Source organism: Amblyraja radiata, chromosome 21, assembly GCF_010909765.2.
Source record: "Amblyraja radiata isolate CabotCenter1 chromosome 21, sAmbRad1.1.pri, whole genome shotgun sequence".
In the NCBI taxonomy this organism is placed as follows: domain Eukaryota; kingdom Metazoa; phylum Chordata; class Chondrichthyes; order Rajiformes; family Rajidae; genus Amblyraja; species Amblyraja radiata.
This window is the reverse complement of record NC_045976.1, coordinates 1,721,925-1,727,382: the sequence shown is the minus strand read 5'-3', so window position 1 is coordinate 1,727,382 and position 5,458 is coordinate 1,721,925.

Genomic DNA, 5,458 nt, shown 5'->3' with positions numbered 1-5,458 from the left:
AACCATTAAAAACCGTACAACGAAGGACTATAAAAAACACACTAAAAATTAAAAGACATTAAAAGCACTAAAAACAGGAGCAATGCCTCAGCCAGTGTCGAAAGCCAAAGAATAAAAATATGTTTTAAGGGAGGATTTGAAGATGGACAGTGAGGGGGCCTGTCTGATGTGCAACGGCAAGGTGTTCCAGAGTGCCGGAGCAGCAACAGAAAAGACTCTATCCCCTCTGAGCTTCCGCTTAGACCTTGGTACCTCAAGGAGCAGCTGATCAGCTGACCTGAGGCACCGGGCAGGAGCATATAGGTGGAGCAGCTCAGAGAGGTAAGGCGGGGCGAGCCCATTCAATGATTTAAAAACAAATAAAAGAATTTTGAAATGAACTCGAAAGTGCACTGGGAGCCAGTGTAGGGAGGCCAAAATTGGCGTAATGTGCTCCCTCTTTCGAGTTCCAGTCAAAAGGCGAGCGGCAGCATTTTGAACAAGCTGGAGACGAGCCAATGAAGCTCGTGCGACTCCAGAGTAGAGTGCGTTACAGTAATCCAGCCTAGATGTAATAAAGGCATGGATTACTGTTTCAAAATGCTCCCGCTCGAGAATGGGCTTCACCTTTGCCAGCTTCCTTAGGTGAAAGAAGCTGGACTTAACCACCGCGCCTATTTGTTTGTCTAGTTTAAAATCACCGTCCATCCTAAAACCCAGGTTCAAGACGGTTGGCTTTACAGACATTGCCAGTGGACCCAAGTCAACAAAGGGAGGTTCACGGCAGCCATTGGGGCCAAACAAAATCACCTCTGTCTTCTCTTCATTAAGTCCCAGAAAGTTTAAGGCCATCCAGGACTTAATGTCCTCAAGACAAGACAGAAGTGATTTTAGAGAATAGTCTTCCTCTTTCCTGAGTGGCATATATAACTGGCTATCATCTGCATAAAAGTGAAAGGAGATGCCATGCCTTCTTAAAATTGAGCCCAGAGGAAGTAGGTATAAGGAGAAGAGCAGGGGCCCTAAAATTGAGCCCTGTGGAACCCCATATACCAAGGGAGTGGAGGAGGATTCAAAGTCAGCAAGGCTTACCCGCATGGTTCTGTCTGCCAGATAGGACCTGAACCATCCCAGGGCACTGCCACAAATGCCCACTTGGTGCTGTAGTCTGGAAATTAAAATTCCATGGTCCACTGTATCGAAGGCGGCAGATAGGTCCAGCAAGACAAGAACCACATAATTACCTGAGTCGTTTGCCAGGAGGATGTCATTGAAGACCCTTAGCAGAGCCGACTCTGTGCTATGCATAGCCTTGAATCCAGACTGGAAAACCTCCCGAATATTGTGCTCATCCAGGAAGAGTTTCAGCTGCGCATAAACTACCTTCTCCATGATCTTGGAGATAAAAGGCAACTTGGAGATCGGCCTAAAATTGGACAGATCAGTTTGATCCAGGCCTGGTTTTTTAAGTAGTGGTTGCACTACAGCATGTTTAAAATTTATGGGGACAACCCCAGAACACAAGCTACTGTTTATAATGGCGAGAACCGACTGCCCTATACTCGGGAAAACCTCTTTAAAAAGAAGAGGAGGGACAGCATCACAGGGGGGAACCCGACGGCTTAATATGCCTAACCACATCCTCTAGACCCGACAATGTCAGAGGCACAAACTTTTCAAACTTTTCAAATGCCACCAGGCACATATAGGAGCGACTCTCCTCTCACCAATACATCTGAATAACAAAAATTATAATAAAAATCCAATTATGCATAGCACAATTAGAACATGGAAACAAATAAAACAGAATCTAAAATTAAGAAACCTATCTCTTTTAATACCAATAGTTAATAATCCATCGTTTAAACCATCAATTATAGATAAATCATTTATACAATGGGAAAGAATGGGAATCAAAACGCTCGGAGATCTGTATGAATTGGGAAAATTACTATCATTTCAACAATTACAACTGAAATATAATTTGAAAAATAATCAATATTTTAAATATCTTCAAATTCGTGATTATCTGAAATAATACACAAAAGACTTTCATAATATGCCTACAGACTTACTGGATGAAGCAATGAAGACAAAGGCGGAATCAGCAAATCTAATATCGTACTTATATAACATCATCTTAAACATAGAAATACCCACAACTGATGGAATTAGAAGAGACTGGGAACAAGAATTAGCTATAAAAATTTCAAAAGAGAGCTGGGATAATCACTTACTACAGGTGCATAAATGCTCGATCAATGTACGACATACGCTTATCCAATTCAAAACATTACATAGACTATATTATTCAAAAACTAAAATAAATAAACTCTTCCCTAATGTCTCACCCATCTGTGATAAATGTCTGTGTCAAGAAGATACCAAAAATCCAAAAATTCTGGTATGAAATATTTGACATCTTTACAAAATTAATTAAAATAAAACTGGTACCAAAACCAGAATGGATCATTTTTGGAATATCGGAAGGTAACCCTGAACTAAACGTGTTTCAGAAGAATTTACTCAATTACCGGCTAATAATGGGGAAAAAAGCTCATACTTAAATTCTGGAAAAATGCGCCTACACCAACAATAAAAATGTGGATATCAAATATGTTTGAAACACTACATCTGGAAGAGATGAGATTCCTCTTAGCAGGCAAAGCAGACCACTTCCAAAAGACGTGGTCGACGTTTTTGGAACTATTACAAGCATAAGGTGCAATAGTAATTTTAAAAATAAATAAATAAACAAATAAATAAAAGGTGCCAGGATCTGGCAACGGGGGGTAAAAAAATCAACAAAAATAGACTTGGTTGGTAGTCCCCTTTCTGCGGAGTTTAATGTTATAATAGAGCGATTGTTTCTCATTTCTTTTTCCTTCTTTTCTAGGGTCTACTTTCTTTCTTTACTTCCTTCTCTAACTTCTTTTCTAAGGGGCTTTCTTTTCCCAACACTCTCCTGCACCTTCACGACTCTTGCGCACTTTCCTTACTTCCTTTACTTCTATCTTTTTTTTAAAGCTCAAAAAATGAAGCGGTACAAAAAATGTATTAAGACATATGTGTTGTGTATTATTGTAACTTACCGTACTTCTAATAAAAAAAAAAAATAAAACAAAAAAAAAAAAAAATAAATAAAAAGGTCTAAAGCCTCAAGGTGGCCATGAGGGGGAGTCCAAGAGGAGGGGGTCCGTTGGAGATGGGAGAAGGGGTCATCACTGGGAGGCGGGCGCTCCTTCCCATGGAAGAACGCTTGGATGCGGAGGTTACGGAAGAAGAGCTCCACATCGTGACGGACGTGGAACTCATTGAGGTGAGGAAGGAGAACACAGGTGAGGACTCTGCTGAGGACAGACCATTCGGTATCAAAGAAGGGGAGGTCAGGGGGGATGGTGAACACACGGCAAGGATGGGGGTTGGGGCCGGAGGAAGGCAGGTGAGTGGACTGAGTCCGATGTGATGTCTGATGAGGGGGTGGTGGGTGGTCAGGAATGAGGGGAGTATGAGGACTATAGTGTGTGTGGGGAGGAGCTGGGGTCACATGGTTTAAGGTGGAAGGGAAAGACCCAGTGGAACAGCCACTGAGGTTCCCTGTGTTGGGGGGGAGCATTAGGACCCAGCGCAGTCAGAGTGAGCGTCTGCAGCGTGGAGACCTCAGGCCCGGTGTGGATCCTGGGACTCAGGTAAGGCGACGGCTGCTGCCTGCTGGAGAGCGGTGGAGTGGCGAGGGTCGGTAGAGTCAATGGTGGAGGCCCGCTGGGAGTGGAGTCCGGGTCAGCGGGTGAAGCATCGGAAGTCCCGGTCAGCGGATGGCCAGTGAGACGGCGAGGGTCGGCGGGCCCGATGAGGCAGTGAGGATCGGCGTCTTCGGTGGGCAGGTGAAGGTTGGCGACAGCGGCCACGTGGATGGCGGCATCCTTGGTGGTCCAGGCCTGAGGTCGGTCCGGGAGGCGGTGAGCAAAGATCATAGAGGAGCAAGATAGACCACTCATCGAAAAACGCGTAGTATCACGTGTGTGATTGTCGACGCCATTTTATTGAGCATTTTTTTGGGCTTCCCCCACACTGTGATGGCGTCCTCATCTAAATCTTCATCTCACTGCTCCGCTATCAATTGTTTTAATCGTAAATCTAAACGACCAGACCTGTCATTCTTTAGGTTCCCCGATAAAAAAGAAAGGTAAGAAAATATTATTATTATTTTTTGTCGACATTCTTTGGTGAAAATGTTATTTTCTGTTCTCCCATCAACGGCCATTGGGAAACTAGGTTTGTCGGTACATTAGAAAGTTAGTAGACTTATTTTTAATAGATCTTTACTTACCACAATAATAAAGACAATTTTAACACTTCTGTACGTTTTTGGTTTTGTTCTTGTAAGGGATTGGTCTCCAAAATATGGCCCGCGGGACACATTGGGCCCAGTGACCAGGAGATTTTTCGAGCTCAGATTCAAGTCCGAGAACGCGGCGGCTGTTACCCGATATATTCCTCGAATTGTCGAGACATCACAAGCAAAGATCACAAGCCCGCCGTGAAGAAGGGTGCAATCAAATATTATACAACTCTGCTCTAGCATCTTTGGGTGCAATGGTGGGCCGGGGGGTTCGGCGGCGGCGGCCGCAATCAAAGGTACGAGAGGAGCTCTGCTCTATAATCTTTGGTCGGAATGGGACGGCTGCACGTTATAATGTGCTATCGTTCCACTCCCTCTCCCCCCTTCTCCCTCTCACCCCTTTTCCCCTTCTCCCTCTCCCCCTTCTCCCTCTCCCCCCTTCTCCCTCTCCCCCCTTCTCCCTCTCGCCCCTTTCCACCTTCTCCCTCTCCCCCATTCTCACTCTCCCCCCTTCTCCCTCTCCCCCCTTTCCCCCTTCTCCCTCTCCCCCTTCTCCCTCTCCCCCCTTCTCCCTCTCTTCTCTCGATCTCTCTCTCCCCTCTCTTCGCTCGATCTCTCTCTCCCTCTCCCTCTCTTCTCTCGATCTCTCTCTCTCTCCCTCTCTTCTCTCGATCTCCCTCCCTTCCCTCTCTCCCTCCCTTCCCTCTCTCCCTCCCTTACCTCCTCGTGAGAGTTGGCAGCTCTGCTATGCCTTGGGTCCAAAAGAGGATAGAAAGAAAATACTTAATGGTCTTTGTAAGAAGATTTTAATAAGCTCTTCTACATTTAAGGTAAATTGACATATTAGAGGCAAAAAGCATCTTCAATATACAGGTCTCTCCACACAACTGAAATCAATTGCATTTAAGTGATATATCATCCATTGTTCAGGCATGTAGTTATGATCATCTTTTTTCTTATTAGTTAATCCTAAATGATATCTCCTGTAATTTCAGATGTCAACAGTGGGTCCAGAATACTCGTCGACAAGATCTCCTGCACCGAACTGCAGAGTATTTGTCAAATAACTGCCGTCTTATGTACATTGTGTGAAATTGTGATTTGTTAACTGCACAAAACTATTGCAAATGGCGATAT